Source organism: Heptranchias perlo, chromosome 5 (assembly GCF_035084215.1).
Source record: "Heptranchias perlo isolate sHepPer1 chromosome 5, sHepPer1.hap1, whole genome shotgun sequence".
NCBI classification, from domain to species: Eukaryota; Metazoa; Chordata; class Chondrichthyes; order Hexanchiformes; family Hexanchidae; genus Heptranchias; species Heptranchias perlo.
In genome coordinates, this window is record NC_090329.1 from 17087639 (window position 1) to 17108538 (window position 20900).

General features: G+C 44.7%; 1 long non-coding RNA gene across 1 annotated transcript in view; it reads left to right on the top strand.

Annotated features, from left to right (window-relative positions):
- The window catches only part of LOC137321598 (uncharacterized), a 126624-nt gene that overhangs the window by 16444 nt on the left and 89280 nt on the right, over positions 1-20900 (top strand). Inside the window, exon 2 of the long non-coding RNA XR_010962866.1 lies at positions 14166-14267. This is a non-coding gene — a long non-coding RNA (uncharacterized lncRNA). The remainder of the gene's footprint in view (positions 1-14165; positions 14268-20900) is intronic.

Sequence of the window (20900 nt, forward strand, 5' to 3'; positions counted from 1 at the left end):
TCCACTAAGCAACAGGAGATCTCCTTCATACCTGTGAGATTATCTGATAAACTAAGACAATTTATTTATGCCTGTCAGCATCTTAAAAACCTTGATCTTGTTCTTCTTTTTCATCTTCATTACCAGTGAAAACAAATTCAACTCTGTCAGCGTTCCTCCTCCATTTTGTGCCCCAGTTCCCAGAATCACCCTTCCCAGTATTTCCTGAACACTCACCAACACTTCGATGTACCTTCGAAGGAATGAATGCCCAAAATTGTACAGAATATTACACATCTGCACTCACCCATGTTCTTTGTGAGTTTAAACTTAAAAGTAAATGAGCTCGATCTGCCTCCCAGTAGCTTTGTTGATAACCATATCGCATTGTCCAGACATCTTCAGGGAATGATCAGTAACCATACACAAAAGCCTTTTTATTCTTTCCCATCTTTGCTACTGGACACCTGTTCCCATCTCAACATGTTTCATATTTACTATTGCATTCATTCACGTCAAAATTCTTCTGGCTTTTCTTAACTTAAATACTTAATTGATTCAGACTCTTGAATATCATCAACCACCTGTCATGCAGCTTAGTGCCATCTGTTCAATTTCCAATATTTCTAGAACTTTCAAAATTTTTGCGACTAGTGTGAACAGCAGGGGAACCCTATCAGATCCTTGTGGAACTTTCGTTGTCACTGACCTTTAGGCGAGAATTTTTATCAGCTACTTTAATGGCTAAGTGAGTTTATCTAGTTAATAGTTATATGATATGGTTTAGAAAAAAAACCAGGGTCTGATTGCGATCAGCGCTAAATTAACTAATCTCAGAAGGGCAACAGTAGGTGTAACAAATTGCAAAGGTCTACACAAGATACTCTTCATATTCAGCATTAATACTCACTCCACTAAGCAGTTCACATTTCTCATATGATCTAGAGTGCACCTTTACTGCCCAATATCTTGCATCAAAAGGGTGTATTGGGGGAGGGCACCAGTAATGGGGGAATTGGGGAGGACACCAGTAAATGTGGAGTTGGGGATGGCACCAATAAATGGGGAATTGGGGAAGGAGACCAGTAAAGAGGGAATTGGGGGATGGCACCAATTATTGGGGGAATTAAGGGAAGGCACCTGTAAATGAGGAAGGGGTCCATGATTTCGGGGAGGGTACTAGTAAATGGGGGAATTGGAGACAGCACCGGTAAATGGGGGAATTGGAGGAGGGCACCAATAAATGTTGGAATTGGGGGAGGACACCAGTGAATGGGGGAATTGGGAAGGGCACCAGTAAATAGGGGAATTTTTTTTTATTCGTTCATGGGATGTGGGCGTCGCTGGCAAGGCCGGCATTTATTGCCCATCCCTAATTGCCCTTGAGAAGGTGGTGGTGGTGAGCCGCCTTCTTGAACCGCTGCAGTCCGTGTTGTGACGGTTCTCCCACTGTGCTGTTAGGAAGGGAGTTCCAGGATTTTGACCCAGCGACGATGAAGGAACGGCGATATATTTCCAAGTCGGGATGGTGTGTGACTTGGAGGGGAATGTGCAGGTGGTGTTTTTCCCATGTGCCTGCTGCTCTTGTCCTTCTAGGTGGTAGGGGTCGTGGGTTTGGGAAGTGCTGTTGAAGAAGCCTTGGCAAGTTGCTGCAGTGCATCCTGTGGATGGTACACACTGCAGCCACAGTGCGCCGATGGTGAAGGGAGTGAATGTTTAGGGTGGTGGATGGGGTGCCAATCAAGCGGGCTGCTTTATCTTGGATGGTGTCGAGCTTCTTGAGTGTTGTTGGAGCTGCACTCATCCAGGCAAGTGGAGAGTATTCCATCACACTTCTGACTTGTGTCTTGTAGATGGTGGAAAGGCTTTGGGGAGTCAGGAGGTGAGTCACTCGCCGCAGAATACCCAGCCTCTGACCTGCTCTCGTAGCCACAGTATTTATATGGCTGGTCCAGTTAAGTTTCTGGTCAATGGTGACCCCCAGGATGTTGATGGTGGTGGATTCGGCGATGGTAATGCCGTTGAATGTCAAGGGGAGGTGGTTAGACTATCTCTTGTTGGAGATGGTCATTGCCTGGCACTTATCTGGCGCGAATGTTACTTGCCACTTATGAGCCCAAGCCTGGATGTTGTCCAGGTCTTGCTGCATGCGGGCTCGGACTGCTTCATTATTTGAGGAGTTGCGAATGGAACTGAACACTGTGCAGTCATCAGCGAACATTCCTATTTCTGACCTTATGATGGAGGGAAGGTCATTGATGAAGCAGCTGAAGATGGTTGGGCCTAGGACACTGCCCTGAGGAACTCATGCAGCAATGCCCTGGGGCTGAGATGATTGGCCTCCAACAACCACTTCCATCTTCCTTTGTGCTAGGTATGACTCCAGCCACTGGAGAGTTTTCCCCCTGACTCCCATTGACTCCTTGGTGCCACACTCGGTCAAATGCTGCCTTGATGTCAAGGGCAGTCACTCTCACCTCACCTCTGGAATTCAGCTCTTTTGTCCATGTTTGGACCAAGGCTGTAATGAGGTCTGGAGCCGAGTGGTCCTGGCGGAACCCAAACTGAGCATTGGTGAGCAGGTTATTGGTGAGTAAGTGCCGCTTGATAGCACTGTCGACGACACCTTCCATCACTTTGCTGATGATTGAGAGTAGACTGATAGGGCGGTAATTGGCCGGATTGGATCTGTTATGCTTTTTGTGGACAGGACATACCTGGGCAATTTTTCACATTGTCGGGTAGATGCCAGTGTTGGAGCTGTACTGGAACAGCTTGGCTAGAGGGGCAGCTAGTTCTGGAGCACAAGACTTCAGCACCACAGCTGGGATGTTGTCAGGGCCCATAGCCTTTGCTGTATCCAGTGCACACAGCTGTTTCTTGGTATCACGTGGAGTGAATCGAATTGGCTGAAGACTGGCTTTTGTGGGTGGGGATATTGGGAGGAGGCCGAGATGGAACATTCACTCGGCACTTCTGGCTGAAGATGGTTGCAAACGCTTCAGCCTTGTCTTTTGCACTCACGTGCTGGACTCCGCCATCATTGAGGATGGGGATGTTTGCAGAGCCTGCTGCTCCTGTTAGTTGTTTAATTGTCTACCACCATTCACGACTGGATGTGGCAGGACTGCAGAGCTTTGATCTGATCCGTTGGTTGTGGAATCACTCAGCTCTGTCTATAGCATGTTGCTTCCGCTGTTTAGCATGCATGTAGTCCTGAGTTGTAGCTTCACCAGGTTGGCACCTCATTTTTAGGTACGCCTGGTGCTGCTCCTGGCATGCTCTTCTACACTCCTCATTGAACCAGGGTTGATCCCCTGGCTTATTGGTAATGGTAGAGTGAGGAATATGCCGGACCATGAGGTTACAGATTGTGGTGGAATACAATTCTGCTGCTGCTGATGGCCCACAGCGCCTCATGGATGCCCAGTTTTGAGATGCTAGATCTGTTCTGAATCTAATCCATTTAGCACGGTGGTAGTGCCACACAACACGTTGGATGGTGTCCTCAGTGCGAAGACGGGACTTCGTCTCCACGAGGACTGTGTGGTGGTCACTCCTACCAATACTGTCATGGACAGATGCATTTGCGACAGGTCGATTGGTGAGGACGAGGTCAAGTAAGTTTTTCCCTCGTGTTGGCTCGCTCACCACCTGTCGCAGGCCCAGTCTAGCAGCTATGTCCTTCAGGACTCGGCCAGCTTGGTCAGTAGTGGTGCTACCGAGCCACTCTTGGTGATGGACATTGAAGTCCCCCACCCAGAGTACATTTTGTGCCCCTGCTCCTCTCAGTGCTTCCTCCAAGTGGTGTTCAACATGGAGGAGGACTGATTCATCAGCTGAGGGAGGACGGTAGGTGGTAATCAGCAGGAGGTCAGTAAATGGGGGAATTTAGGGAGGGCACCAGTAAATGGGGGAATTCGGGGAGGGCACCAGTAAATGGGAGAATTAGGGGAGGACACCAGTAAATTAGGGAGGGGACCATTAATTGGGGGAATTGGGGGAGAGGACTAGTAAATGGGGGAATTGGGGGATGGCACCAGTAAATGGGGGAATTGGAGGATGGCACTAAATAGGGGAATTGGGGGAGGGCACCAATAAATGGGAGAATTGGGAGAGGGCACCAATAAATGGGAGAATTGGGAGAGGGCACCAATAAATGGGAGAATTGGGAGAGTGCACCAATAAATGGGAGAATTGGGAGAGGGCACCAATAAATGGGAGAATTGGGAGAGGGCACCAATAAATGGGAGAATTGGGGAGGGCACCAATAAATGGGAGAATTGGGAGAGTGCACCAATAAATGGGAGAATTGGGGAGGGCACCAATAAATGGGAGAATTGGGGAGGGCACCAATAAATGAGAGAATTGGGGAGGGCACCAATAAATGGGAGAATTGGGGAGGGCACCAATAAATGGGAGAATTGGGGAGGGCACCAATAAATGGGAGAATTGGGAGAGGGCACCAATAAATGGGGGAATTGGGAGAGGGCACCAATAAATGGGAGAATTGGGAGAGGGCACCAATAAATGGGAGAATTGTGGAGGGCACCAATAAATGGGAGAATTGGGGAGGGCACCAATAAATGGGAGAATTGGGGAGGGCACCAATAAATGGGAGAATTGGGAGAGTGCACCAATAAATGGGAGAATTGGGGGAGTGCACCAATAAATGAGAGAATTGGGAGAGGGCACCAATAAATGGGAGAATTGGGAGAGGGCACCAATAAATGGGAGAATTGGGGAGGGCACCAATAAATGGGAGAATTGGGAGAGGGCACCAATAAATGGGAGAATTGGGGAGGGCACCAATAAATGGAGAATTGGGGAGGGCACCAATAAATGGGAGAATTGGGGAGGGCACCAATAAATGGGAGAATTGGGGAGGGCACCAATAAATGAGAGAATTGGGAGAGTGCACCAATAAATGGGAGAATTGGGGAGGGCACCAATAAATGGGAGAATTGGGGAGGGCACCAATAAATGAGAGAATTGGGGAGGGCACCAATAAATGGGAGAATTGGGGAGGGCACCAATAAATGGGAGAATTGGGGAGGGCACCAATAAATGGGAGAATTGGGAGAGGGCACCAATAAATGGGAGAATTGGGAGAGGGCACCAATAAATGGGAGAATTGGGAGAGGGCACCAATAAATGAGAGAATTGGGGAGGGCACCAATAAATGGGAGAATTGGGGAGGGCACCAATAAATGGGAGAATTGGGGAGGGCACCAATAAATGGGAGAATTGGGAGAGTGCACCAATAAATGGGAGAATTGGGGAGGGCACCAATAAATGGCAGAATTGGGAGAGGGCACCAATAAATGGGAGAATTGGGAGAGGGCACCAATAAATGGGAGAATTGGGAGAGGGCACCAATAAATGAGAGAATTGGGGAGGGCACCAATAAATGGGAGAATTGGGAGAGGGCACGAATAAATGGGAGAATTGGGAGAGGGCACCAATAAATGGGAGAATTGGGGAGGGCACCAATAAATGGGAGAATTGGGAGAGTGCACCAATAAATGGGAGAATTGGGGGAGTGCACCAATAAATGAGAGAATTGGGAGAGGGCACCAATAAATGGGAGAATTGGGGAGGGCACCAATAAATGGGAGAATTGGGGAGGGCACCAATAAATGGGAGAATTGGGGAGGGCACCAATAAATGGGAGAATTGGGAGAGGGCACCAATAAATGGGAGAATTGGGGAGGGCACCAATAAATGGGAGAATTGGGGAGGGCACCAATAAATGGGAGAATTGGGAGAGGGCACCAATAAATGGGAGAATTGGGGAGGGCACCAATAAATGGGAGAATTGGGAGAGTGCACCAATAAATGGGAGAATTGGGGAGGGCACCAATAAATGGGAGAATTGGGAGAGGGCACCAATAAATGAGAGAATTGGGAGAGGGCACCAATAAATGGGAGAATTGGGAGAGGGCACCAATAAATGGGAGAATTGGGAGAGGGCACCAATAAATGAGAGAATTGGGAGAGGGCACCAATAAATGGGAGAATTGGGGAGGGCACCAATAAATGAGAGAATTGGGAGAGGGCACCAATAAATGGGAGAATTGAGAGAGGGCACCAATAAATGGGAGAATTGGGGAGGGCACCAATAAATGGGAGAATTGGGAGGGTGCACCAATAAATGGGAGAATTGGGAGAGGGCACCAATAAATGGGAGAATTGGGAGAGGGCACCAATAAATGGGAGAATTGGGAGAGGGCACCAATAAATGGGAGAATTGGGGAGGGCACCAATAAATGGGAGAATTGGGAGGGTGCACCAATAAATGGGAGAATTGGGGAGGGCACCAATAAATGGGAGAATTGTGGAGGGCACCAATAAATGGGAGAATTGGGGAGGGCACCAATAAATGAGAGAATTGGGGAGGGCACCAATAAATGAGAGAATTGGGAGAGTGCACCAATAAATGGGAGAATTGGGAGAGTGCACCAATAAATGGGAGAATTGGGAGAGGGCACCAATAAATGGGAGAATTGGGGAGGGCACCAATAAATGAGAGAATTGGGAGAGTGCACCAATAAATGGGAGAATTGGGAGAGTGCACCAATAAATGGGAGAATTGGGAGAGTGCACCAATAAATGGGAGAATTGGGAGAGGGCACCAATAAATGGGAGAATTGGGAGAGGGCACCAATAAATGGGAGAATTGGGAGAGGGCACCAATAAATGGGAGAATTGGGAGAGGGCACCAATAAATGGGAGAATTGGGAGGGTGCACCAATAAATGGGAGAATTGGGAGAGGGCACCAATAAATGGGAGAATTGGGAGACGGCACCAATAAATGGGAGAATTGGGGAGGGCACCAATAAATGGGAGAATTGGGGAGGGCACCAATAAATGGGAGAATTGGGAGAGGGCACCAATAAATGAGAGAATTGGGAGAGTGCACCAATAAATGGGAGAATTGGGAGAGTGCACCAATAAATGGGAGAATTGGGGAGGGCACCAATAAATGGGAGAATTGGGAGAGGGCACCAATAAATGAGAGAATTGGGAGAGTGCACCAATAAATGGGAGAATTGGGAGAGGGCACCAATAAATGGGAGAATTGGGAGAGTGCACCAATAAATGGGAGAATTGGGGAGGGCACCAATAAATGGGAGAATTGGGAGAGGGCACCAATAAATGAGAGAATTGGGAGAGTGCACCAATAAATGGGAGAATTGGGAGAGGGCACCAATAAATGGGAGAATTGGGAGAGGGCACCAATAAATGGGAGAATTGGGAGAGGGCACCAATAAATGAGAGAATTGGGAGAGTGCACCAATAAATGGGAGAATTGGGGAGGGCACCAATAAATGGGAGAATTGGGAGAGGGCACCAATAAATGAGAGAATTGGGAGAGGGCACCAATAAATGGGAGAATTGGGGAGGGCACCAATAAATGAGAGAATTGGGAGAGGGCACCAATAAATGGGAGAATTGGGAGAGGGCACCAATAAATGGGAGAATTGGGGAGGGCACCAATAAATGGGAGAATTGGGAGAGGGCACCAATAAATGAGAGAATTGGGAGAGGGCACCAATAAATGGGAGAATTGGGGAGGGCACCAATAAATGGGAGAATTGGGAGAGGGCACCAATAAATGAGAGAATTGGGAGAGTGCACCAATAAATGGGAGAATTGGGAGAGGGCACCAATAAATGGGAGAATTGGGAGAGTGCACCAATAAATGAGAGAATTGGGAGAGTGCACCAATAAATGGGAGAATTGGGGAGGGCACCAATAAATGGGAGAATTGGGAGAGTGCACCAATAAATGGGAGAATTGGGAGAGGGCACCAATAAATCGGAGAATTGGGAGAGGGCACCAATAAATGGGAGAATTGGGGAGGGCACCAATAAATGGGAGAATTGGGGAGGACACCAATAAATGGGAGAATTGGGAGAGGGCACCAATAAATGGGAGAATTGGGGAGGGCACCAATAAATGGGAGAATTGGGAGAGGGCACCAATAAATGGGAGAATTGGGAGAGGGCACCAATAAATGGGAGAATTGGGGAGGGCACCAATAAATGGGAGAATTGGGAGAGGGCACCAATAAATGGGAGAATTGGGGAGGGCACCAATAAATGGGAGAATTGGGGAGGGCACCAATAAATGGGAGAATTGGGAGAGGGCACCAATAAATGGGAGAATTGGGGAGGGCACCAATAAATGGGAGAATTGGGAGAGGGCACCAATAAATGGGAGAATTGGGGAGGGCACCAATAAATGGGAGAATTGGGAGAGGGCACCAATAAATGAGAGAATTGGGAGAGTGCACCAATAAATGGGAGAATTTGGAGAGTGCACCAATAAATGGGGGAATTGGGGGAGGGCACCAATAAATAGGAGAATTGGGGAGGGCACCAATAAATGGGAGAATTGGGAGAGGGCACCAATAAATGGGGGAATTGGGGGAGGGCACCAATAAATAGGAGAATTGGGGAGGGCACCAATAAATGGGAGAATTGGGAGAGGGCACCAATAAATGGGAGAATTGGGAGAGTGCACCAATAAATGGGAGAATTGGGAGAGGGCACCAATAAATGGGAGAATTGGGAGAGGGCACCAATAAATGGGAGAATTGGGGAGGGCACCAATAAATGGGAGAATTGGGAGAGGGCACCAATAAATAGGAGAATTGGGGAGGGCACCAATAAATGGGAGAATTGGGAGAGGGCACCAATAAATGGGAGAATTGGGAGAGTGCACCAATAAATGGGAGAATTGGGAGAGTGCACCAATAAATGGGAGAATTGGGAGAGGGCACCAATAAATAGGAGAATTGGGGAGGGCACCAATAAATGGGAGAATTGGGGAGGGCACCAATAAATGGGAGAATTGTGGAGGGCACCAATAAATGGGAGAATTGGGAGAGGGCACCAATAAATGGGAGAATTGGGGAGGGCACCAATAAATGGGAGAATTGGGGAGGGCACCAATAAATGGGAGAATTGGGAGAGGGCACCAATAAATGGGAGAATTGGGAGAGGGCACCAATAAATGGGAGAATTGGGAGAGGGCACCAATAAATGGGAGAATTGGGAGAGGGCACCAATAAATGGGAGAATTGGGAGAGGGCACCAATAAATGGGAGAATTGGGAGAGGGCACCAATAAATGGGAGAATTGGGGAGGGCACCAATAAATGGGAGAATTGGGAGAGGGCACCAATAAATGGGAGAATTGGGGAGGGCACCAATAAATGGGAGAATTGGGAGAGGGCACCAATAAATAGGAGAATTGGGGAGGGCACCAATAAATGGGAGAATTGGGAGAGGGCACCAATAAATGGGAGAATTGGGAGAGTGCACCAATAAATGGGAGAATTGGGAGAGTGCACCAATAAATGGGAGAATTGGGAGAGTGCACCAATAAATGGGAGAATTGGGAGAGGGCACCAATAAATAGGAGAATTGGGGAGGGCACCAATAAATGGGAGAATTGGGAGAGGGCACCAATAAATGGGAGAATTGGGAGAGTGCACCAATAAATGGGAGAATTGGGAGAGGGCACCAATAAATGGGAGAATTGGGGAGGGCACCAATAAATGGGAGAATTGGGGAGGGCACCAATAAATGGGAGAATTGGGGAGGGCACCAATAAATGGGAGAATTGGGAGAGGGCACCAATAAATGGGAGAATTGGGAGAGGGCACCAATAAATGGGAGAATTGGGGAGGGCACCAATAAATGGGAGAATTGGGAGAGGGCACCAATAAATGGGAGAATTGGGAGAGGGCACCAATAAATGAGAGAATTGGGGAGGGCACCAATAAATGGGAGAATTGGGAGAGGGCACCAATAAATGGGAGAATTGGGAGGGTGCACCAATAAATGGGAGAATTGGGGAGGGCACCAATAAATGGGAGAATTGGGGAGGGCACCAATAAATGGGAGAATTGGGAGAGGGCACCAATAAATGGGAGAATTGGGAGAGTGCACCAATAAATGGGAGAATTGGGAGAGGGCACCAATAAATGGGAGAATTGGGAGAGGGCACCAATAAATGGGAGAATTGGGGAGGGCACCAATAAATGGGAGAATTGGGGAGGGCACCAATAAATGGGAGAATTGGGAGAGGGCACCAATAAATGGGAGAATTGGGAGAGGGCACCAATAAATGGGAGAATTGGGGAGGGCACCAATAAATGGGAGAATTGGGAGAGGGCACCAATAAATGGGAGAATTGGGAGAGGGCACCAATAAATGGGAGAATTGGGGAGGGCACCAATAAATGAGAGAATTGGGAGAGGGCACCAATAAATGGGAGAATTGGGAGAGTGCACCAGTAAATGGGAGACTTGGGAGAGTGCACCAGTAAATGGGAGAATTGGGAGAGGGCATCAATAAATGGGAGAATTGGGAGAGGGCACCAATAAATGGGAGAATTGGGGAGGGCACCAATAAATGGGAGAATTGGGGAGGGCACCTCTAAATCCTCCTTGAATATGGGAGTCGTGCCAGTGGACTGAAGGGTTGCAAATGTTATACCCATGTTCAAAAAATGGAGAGGATTAATCTGAGTGAGAGACAGAAATCAGAGTTTTTTTTCCCAAGAGGGTTAATGGTTTTGTATTTGTCTTTCCCAGAAGGTTATTGCTGGCATATGTTCCAGGTTCCCAGCAGTCTCGCACTTATAATTGAAGCCCATGGGATTAAAGGGACAGATGCAGTGTGGCTTTGAAATTGGCTCAGAGACAGAAAGCAGAGTGTAGTGGTGAACGGTTGTTTATCAGACTGGAGTGATGGCCCCCAGGGGTTGGTATTAGGACCCCGGCTCTTTTTGATACATATTAATGTCCTGGAATTGGGAGTAGGGAGCATAATTTCAAAATTTGCAGATGCCACAAAGCTCATAAATGTAACAAACAGTGAGGAGGACAGACTGGTGAAATGGGCTGTCACATGGCAGATGAAATTTAATGCAGAAAAGTGTGAAGTGATGCATTTTGGAAGGAAAAATGAGGAGAGGCAATATAAACTAAATGGTACAATTTTAAAGGGGTTGGAGGAACAGAGAGGCCTGGAGATGTATGTACACAAATCTTGGAAGATGGCAGGACAAGTTGAAAAGGCTGTTAAAAATGTATATGGGACCCTGGGCTTTATTAATAGATGCATTTGGAGTATAAAAGCAAGGATGTTATGCTGAACCTTCACAAAACACTGGTTAGGCCTCAACTGGAGAATTGTGTGTTATTATGAGCACCACACATTAAGAAGAATGTTAAGGCCTTCGAGAGGTTACAGAGGAGATTTACTGGAATGAAACCAGGGATGAGGGATATTAGGTGCGTGGAGAGACTGGAGAAGCTGTGATTGTTCCCCTTGCAGCAGAGAAGGTTAAAGAGAGATTGAATAGAGGTGTTCAAAATAATGAGGGGTTTTGATAGAGTAAATAGGGAGAAACGGTTTCCAGTGGCAGAAGGGTTGGTAACCAGAGGACACAGATTTAAGGTAATTGGCAAAAGAACCAGATCTGAGATGAGGAGAAATTACTGTACATAGCAAGTTAATATGATCTGGAATACACTGCCTGAAAGAGTGGTAGAAGCAGATTCAATAGCAACTTTCAAAAGGGAATTGATAAATACTTAAAAAGGAAAAAATTGCAGGGCTATGGGAAAAGAGCAGTTGAGTGGGACTAATTGGCTAGCTCTTTCAAAGTACCAGCACATGCACGATGGGCTGAACGGCCTCCTTCTGTGCTGTATGATTCTATGATTCTATGACCCAGAGATCATAACATAAACCTCTTGTTGCATATTCTGGAGACTATGATCTCTCACATGCTGCCACGTGCATTATTCTGCCTTCATGGAAGCTGGACTAAAATGCACTTGAGAGATTAGGCATGATTAAAATTGGTTTATTTTACATAGAATATATGAATGAACATTATACAGTTTTCCAGTGAAATACACCTATTTCTTACACATCTTCACATATAAAAATATAAACAAATGTAACTTTACCGCTATTCTAGTAAAATCTCACTTGCAAGATAGACCTCCCTTAACTAGTTGGTCCTCATTTCCTCGATTGCAGATCTTCTTGACTTACTCGCTTTCTCCCTCTGTCTCCAGAGAAGAAAAAAAGGAGAGAGAAAGAAAGACAGTCTTCTTACTGCTCCCTCAATTCTTCTATGCCAAAGAATGAAATGCTGCATTCTGATAATAAGGGCTTGCAACACCTGTCTGCTTAGTTCAACTAAACTCCCCTCCTGTCGGGCATGGTGAATGAAAACCCATTCTATCATAATGGTGAGAACTACCTGGGCTCAGGTCTTAACAAACCTCGTTGTCTCAAAGCTAAAGTAACATTCAAAAGCAAATAAGTTAAACAGTGTTGTCACCTGGGAACCACTCTAGTCAACATTCTAAATGGCTTTGTATTTTTGGGAGCTAACTGTTTGTAAGCTGAACCTAACGTATATGGCAATATTGTAAAGTGAATCAAAAACAAAATCCCTTCAAGGCCTTATTGGCAAAAGTCCAAAATGCTACATTCGGGTACTAAATTTGCCCCAGGATGAGGCACAAGAAGCAACCCATGCCTTAACGCAGCAATGAGTCAACATCTTCAGAGGAAGGGGGGAAGAGATGAAAATTGGTGGTGTGGGAGGGAACTATCCAAACCCATCCTTGATGTTTAAAAAAAGTTTTTGTTATCACTTTCTTCTTTTCAATCCAGCTAGCTATTTTCCTGCTGATTCCGTGAACTTTAGCATTCTTTAAAAGTCTCACAAATGGAACTTTGTCAAATGACTTCTGACATTCCAAGTAAATGATATCCACTAGATAACCCTTATTATTGAATATATCTTTAAAGAATTCCAATGTACTCATGAGGCATGACTTATTGCTTCTCAAACCATGTTGAATGATCTGTTTTTCAGATACATGTCATGGCCTTTGTATGATTCTTAGCTGAATGTTGATAACACCTTGTATAATAGTCCCAAAGAACATTTTTTCCTACTACAGATATTTGGCTAATTGGCCTATAATTTCTCGGTATAGGTTTATTTTTGTTTAAATATTAGGATAGCATTTACTATCCTCCAGTCTTCAGTTATAACTGCTATGTTTATTCAAGTCCTAAAATACATACCAGGTGCTCATCTTTTCCCTACTTCAGTGCATTAAGAATTCTGAAGTGAATATCATCTGGTTGTGCTGCCTTATAGACATTTAATCTCAGCATGATAGACCATGATTTAATGCAAATAAGTGCACCCTACTGACATCATGATTGGTTAGTTTCCCTGTCATTGCAACTAGGGTGTAAAATTCTCATCCTTGTGTCCAAATCAGCCCATGGCCTCGACCTTCCCTATCTCTGTAACCTCCTCCAGCCTTACAGTCCTCCTAGAACTCTGCACTCCTCCAATTCTGGCCTCTTGCGCATCCCCAATTTTCTTCACCCCACCATTGGTGGCTGCACCTTCAGCTGTCTGGGCCCCAAGTTCTGGAATTCCCTCCCTAAACCTCTCTGCCTCTCTCTCCTCCTTTAAGACGCTCCTTAAAATCTTGTTAAAGGCGCTATATAAATGCAAGTTGCTGTTGCTGTTGTAATCCATTGGGAGATGGGGGAGAGGAGTTTAAAAATGAATAGTTGTTCCCAGTCAGGTTGTAACCAGGCACACAATGATCCAACCTTCTGGCAAATCAGCAGAGTACTCTGTTTTGTCCAAGAGCCCCTTCACAAAAAATAATTTGTGCTTGTGTTATGAATCTGTTTTAAAAAAAACTACACCATAGGCCTTCGAGAAGGAAATACTTTCCATCTGGAAATACAGGCAGCCTGCTGACTTTAGAATTCAAGTGACCACCTTCTTTTGCTTGGTGGTGTCACAATTATATCTATAAACTATTAATGAACTGCTCTATCAAGGGGAAACCCAGCAGGGTTGAGGGGTTAACTTCAACAAAACTGGCAACTGTAGCAATTAGCTGTTACTTTATCATTTTGGTTTCGGCTTGGTCTGTCGCTGATTATCAAATAAATGGCTCAGAAATGAGAGTTGGCATTTAACTATGCTTCATGACATTTATTGTAATTAGTTTCTTTTACTGTAAAAAGGCCTACAGGTTAATGCTGCTGTCAGTGCGCTATAGCTGATGGTGAATTATAATTAACTCTTAATTTTGATGTTTTTCACAGGTGATAATTGTTCCGAGATGATTGGGCAGTGTGAGCCACATGTCTGTGTCCATGGAAACTGCAGCAACATAACACCGAATACTTTTGTTTGCATGTGTGATCGTGAGTACAAAGATGAAGTTCAAATCGCCATTAGGTTTTTAAGTTCCCATTTTATTTTTGCTTTCAATTTGACTGTTGCCTGCTAATACTTACAACTGCTATTAAATCATGTTGCAATAACTCGCTGGTAGAGGGCCATTATGCAGTCTGTGAAGCTGATTGGTTGCGGAATAAATTAATCCCCATTTGATGGTGATATATTTAATTGCCGACAGGGATGTTTTAATAGTCGGGAGCTGATGTGAATCTACCATAACAGCAGACACAGTCGTAGAATGCTTTAATCAGAATATGCTGTCTATCAGGAACAGTGCTGTGAACTGTATTCAGTGATAAAAGATGTAAACAAATAAAGAACTTTATTTATTTGCCTTTCACGACCTCAGGACGTCCCAAAGTGCTTCACAGCCAAGATGCACTTGTGAAGTGTTGTAATGTGGGGAAACGTGACAGCCAATTTGTGCACAGCAAGATCCCACAAGCAGCAATGAGATCATTGACCAAATGATCTGTTTTACTGGTGTTGGTTGAGGAATAAATATTGTCCAGGACACTAGGGAGAGTTCCCCTGCTCTTCTTCGCATAATGCCATGGAATCTTTTATCTTAATTTAACCTCTCATGAAAAAGACTACACTTCTTGACAGTACAGCTCTCCCTCAGTACTGTACTGGAGTGTCAGCCTGGATTTTGTGCTCAAGTCTCTGGAGTGGGGCTTGAACCAACAACCTTCTGACTCAGAGGAAAAAGTGCTAGCCACTGCGCCACAGCTAATAAATGTCAAAACTATAGAAATTTGCCCTCCTTCATTGAAGGTTGGAGCTACATATCATTTGAAGAAAGAAATATAGTTCAATCCCAATTTAGAAAACTTTGATATTTATTAAATGCTAATGGATTCCCAGTGGTGGCAGGTCACAGGATACACTATAAGCGTAATTTTGTATAGCACGCAGTGTGTAAAATGACCTATCCCTTTAACGCCAAAAGGTCTATTTGCTGCAGTAAGGAACATCCAGAGGGCAATTTGAAGGTAATTGCCTCTCAGTAGATTGGCAACAATGGGAAATGATTGGATTTGTGTCACTTATTTATATCTATTTTTTTAAGATTGCTCTGTATCTGTAACAGAATGTGGCACCTGAAATGTGATCCAACTCACAGCATTAATATACAATCATTTATCCCCTTTGGCATTCCGCACAGTAAGTGAGAGTATAAATGTCTTATAAAGAGAAGAGTATTAAATGATGCAACAGAGAATGAACGAGTCTGATATTTTTTGGTGTTGTCCGGAATAAAATTAATATTCGTTAAAAATAGATAAATTCATGTAAAATAAATGAAATTGAATTAATTCAATTAATTGAGAAATGAATTGAAATTGTATATGAAATAGGTTTGACATAATGTTTGGATTTAATATAGTGCACTATAAAAAAGTAATTAATGTGAAAAAGTAAATTATATATTAAAGGGTATAATTTATTATACAACATTATGTAAAGTATATACAATTTAATATACGGTTTATGTAGTGTTTGAATTAGATTATTTTATGTTTGTCCTGTTTTTGAAGCAGTAGGAACTGCTGGAACATATATGATATACGATTTGATTTCAGGAAGTAGGGCAACTGACCCCCCACCTCTATATACACCTCCTCACCATCCCCTTACTCCTTTACTGCGTGTTCCTGTATCCCCCCCACTTTCTTGCTGTCCCCATGTGCCCCTCTATCCCTTGCCCATTAGCGTCCCTATGCCTCCTTTCTTGCTGGGATGCTTCTGTATGCGTTCACTTGCCCGTTCTCGCTGACTCCCCTGTTCCCCCTGCCTTGGTGCCCTCCATTGTCTCCAACTCTTGCTGATACCTTTATGTACATATGTTGGAGGCCTGACGCCTGCTTTAGACAGCCGTTAGGGATACCTGAAAAACAGCCTGACCTATCTTACAGGTATCCTTTGGGCACGCGACGTTGGTCCCCGAATTTAGCCCTCATTGCTCCCGCCCGATTTACGTCCAACAGGCACAACAAGGTCCAATTTCTATTCCTCATGCTCCTCAAATGTACGAGCTACCTGAGCAGGCACTGTCAACTCGTGCAAAAAAATGATAATGAGGTCCGAGGCCCAATTGTGAGCGGGCCTGCAGCCTCTCAGTTGGGTGCGCGCTGCCCACGCAGCACCGAGAAAATGGGCTCAGAGAAATTTCTACGCCCTAATGTTTTTTTGGACTTATTTTGAAATACGTAAAAGCCAGCGCAGTTTTCCTTTGATATGACAAGTTATTCAGATATTTTTCAATGAGTCAGTGCCCTACAGGGAAAGAACCCAGGCATTCCAATGGTGTAATGTGGACAGCCGCCTAGGCACGAACCTTTGCATTTTCTTTTTAAAAAATTGATTGTACAGAGGTTGGGGCATGTGTCTGGCTGTGCATGATGTTATGCTGGAGGTAGAATTGTAGCTGGTATGAACAAATATATGTTATGCTGTGATATGATGGATATAATGCTTAAAGTTTGTTTCTGCTTGTGTTCCAAAATGGTGGAATAATCACTAATATTGCTAAGCATCTCATGATCATAAATTGGAGCCAATTTAATGTTGATACATGTTACATGTTGATACATGTTGAATTACTGTCTTTTTTGTATTTGTTTGCTATTTGAACATAAGAAATAGGAGCAGGAGTAGTCCACATGGTCCCTTGGGCCTGCTCCGCCATTCAATCAGATCATGGCTGATCTTCGACCTCAGTTCCACTTACCTGCCCGATCCCCATATTCCTTGATTTCCCTAGAGTCCAAAAATCGTCTATCTCAGCCTTGAATATACTCAACGACTCAACATCCACAGCCCTCTGGGGTAGAGAATTCCAAAGATTCAAAACCCTCTGAGTGAAGAAATTCGTCCTTAGCTCAGTCTTAAATGGCCGACCCCTTACCCTGCACATATGCCCCTTAGCTCCAGACTCTCCACCCATGGAAATAAACTCTCAGCATCTACCCTGTCAAACCCCCTCATAATCTTATATGTTTCAATGAGATCACCTCTCATTCTTCTAAATTCCAGAGAGTATAGGCCCGTTCTACTCAACCTCACCTCATAGGATAACCCTCTCATCCCAGGAATTAATCTCGTGAACCTTGACTGCACTACCTCGAAGGCAAGTATATCCTCCCTTAGATAAAGAGACCAAAACTGTACACAGTACTCCAGCTGAGGTCTCACCAAAGCCCTGTAAAATTGTAGTAAGACTTCCTTACTTTTGTACTCCAACCCCTTGCAATGAAGGCCAACATTCCATTTGCTTTCCTAATTGCTTGCTGTACCTGCATGCGAACATTTTGTGTTTCTTGTACGAGGACACCCAAGTCTCTCTGAACGCCAACATTTAATAGTTTCTCACAATTCAAAAAATATTCTCTTTTTCTATTCTTCCTACCAAAGTGAATAATCTCACATTTCCCCACATTATATTCCATCTGCCACCTTCTTGCCCACTCACTTAACCTGTCTATATCCTTTTGCAGACTCTTTGTGCCCTCCTCACAGCTTACTTTCCCTCATCTAGCTTTGTATCGTCAGCAAACTTGGATACATTACAGTCGGTCCCTTCATCTAAGTCATTAATATAGATTGTAAATAGCTGAGGCCCAAGCACTGATCCTTGCGGCACCCCCCTAGTTACAGCCTGCCAACCTGAAAATGACCCATTTATCCCTACTCTCTATTTTCTGTCGGTTAACCAATCCTCTATCCATGCTAATATGATACCCCTAACCCCATGAGCCCTTATCTTGTGCAACAACCTTTTATGCAGCACCTTATCGAATGCCTTTTGAAAATCCAAATATATGACATCCAGTGGTTCCCCTTTATCTACCCTGCTAGTTACATCCTCAACACACTCTTAATAGGTTTCTCAAACACGATTTCCCATGTTGTCTCTGCCTAATCATATTATGATTTTCTAAGTGTCCTGTTACCACTTCCTTAATAATGGATTCCAGCATTTTCCCGATGACTGATGTCAGGCTAACTGGCCTGTAGTTCCCTGTTTTCTCTTTCCCTCCTTTCTTGAATAGCAGGGTCACATTTGCTTCCTTCCAATCCACTGGTACTGTTCTAGAATCTGGGGAATTTGGGATGATCATAACCAATGCATCCACCATCTCTGCAGCCACCTCTTTTTTAGAACCCTAGGATATTGGCCATCAGGTCCAGGGGATTTATCAGCTTTTAGTCCCATTAGTTTCTCAAGTACTTTTTCTCTACTGATATTAATTACTTTAAGTTCCTCACTCTCATTAGACCCTTGGTTCCCCACTGTTTCCGGTATGTTTTTTGGTGTCTTCTACTGTGAAGACAGATACAAAATATTTGTTTAACGTATCTGCCATTTCCTGATTCCCCATTATAATTTCTCCTGTCTCGGCCTCTAAGGGACCAACGTTTACTTTTGCTACTCTCTTCCTTTTTACATATTTGTAGAAGCTCTTACAATCTGTTTTTATATTTCTTGCCAGTTTACTTTCATATTCTATGTTCTCTCTTTTTATCAATTTTTTGTTCATCTTTTGCAGCTTTCTAAAACTCTCCCAATCCTCAGGCTTACTACTCTTCTTGGCAACATTATAGGCCTTTTCTTTTAATCTAATACTGTCCTTAACTTCTTTAGTTAGCCACGGGTGGATCACTTTTCCCGTGGAGTTTTTATTTCTCAATGGAATGTATACTTGTTGAGAATATTGAAATATTTCTTTAAATGTTTGCCATTGCATCAACCGTCATACCCTTTAATCTGATTTTCCAATCTACCTTCACCAACTCGACCATCATACCTATGTAATTTGCTTTGAGAGACACAAACTTCAAGTTTCATTCATTTAATTATTGATTTCATTATATCTTGTCTATTTCTCTTGTGGCACCAACAGAGCAAGTTCAATTATAATTTAAATTTGGGGTTAGATAGAATGGAGAATCAAGGTAATGAATCACTTTTGGCATCTGATCAACACATAATTGAACACTACTGTAGTTCTCTGAGAAAAGTAGTCACATTATGTTCTGGGGTGAGGGTACACAAATAACAAATTGTGATCCAAATTGAGATCACTCATCCGATGTGTTGTCCTTCTCGCCCAGCTTCTTGATATATTCAGCATATAGTGCAAAAGAAATTTACAAGGATGATACCAGAACTGAGAGGTTCATAACTATCAGGAAAGATTAACAGGATGGGGCTCTTTTCTGTAGAAAAGAGATGGCTGAGGGATGACCTAATAGGGGTCTTTAAAATTATGAAAGGGTTTCATAGAGTAGACATAGAGAAGATGTTTCCACTTGTAAGGAGTCCAAAACTAGTTGCCATAAATATAAGATAGTCACCAATAAATCCAATAGGGAATTTAGGAGAAACTTCTTCACCGAGACAGTGGTTAAAATGAAGAACTTGCTACCACATGGAGCAGTTGAGGTGAATAACATAGAAGCATTTAAGAGGAAGCTGGATAAACACTTGAGGGAGAAAGGAATAGAAGGTTGTGCTCATAGGGTCAGATGAAGTAGGGTGAGAGGAGGCTCATGTGGAGCATAAATGCCGGCAGAGACCAGTTGGGCTGAATGGCCTGTTTCTGTGCTGTAAATTCTATGTAATTGCCTCGTGGTCCTCACTTCTCACTGTATTTTACACCTTCTCCGTGATGCTTGGTCCTCTTATCGGCTTGTTCCTTCCTTTTCAGAGTTCACTAATTATTCCATTCATCCACCTTCTCTATCCCTCCCCCTTATTGCACGATCTAATTTCTATAGGGTTCCTCAGTGCTTTTGTAACAATGGGCCCGATGTTAGCAGGGCTGAGGGTTCTCGGCGTGGGGGCTATCGGGTGCGTGGGTAACGCGCCCGGTGAAATTAGTCAGCTTCCCGCGCGATTGTAGCAGACAATCCACTAATTGGATCCACTTACCTGCTCCTCCGGGTTCCCCACTGCTGATCTGCGCGTCGGGCGGGCTGTGCATGCGCAGTACGATCTGTCAGCTGGAGGCGCTCTATTTAAAGGGGCAGTCCTCCACTGACAGATGCTGCAACAAATAGAAAAAATTACAGCATGGAGCAGCCCAGGGGGAAGGCTGCTCCCAGTTTAATGATGCCTCACTCCAGGTATCAATACATGGGGTGAGGAGGAAGGGGAGGACAGAGATCTTCCTCCCGGCGGGCGGGAGGAAGCGGCCTGCCTCTGCCACCAGGAAGGCCTGGCTCGAGGTGGCAGAGGAGGTCACCATCGCAACCAACATATCGCCCACCTGCATACAGTGCAGGAGGCGCTCCAATGACCTCAGTGGTTCAGCCAAAGTGAGTACACGTAGTCTTTCCCCTACACTCCGTCTGCCACATCACTGCCCCCACCCCACATCTCCTTCAGCACTGCCAACACTACTCTGTCACATCACCCCTCATACCCACTCAAACCTCATCCTCATCTTAACTGCACCTACTCACCTCGCCAGCACTCATCCCGCCACTACCACTCAACCCAATCCTCATACAATCTCATGGCTCTATCTCATACTCATCCTCTCGTGCATCTCTTTCACGGCCAGCCTCACTCAACCTGCCACTACCTG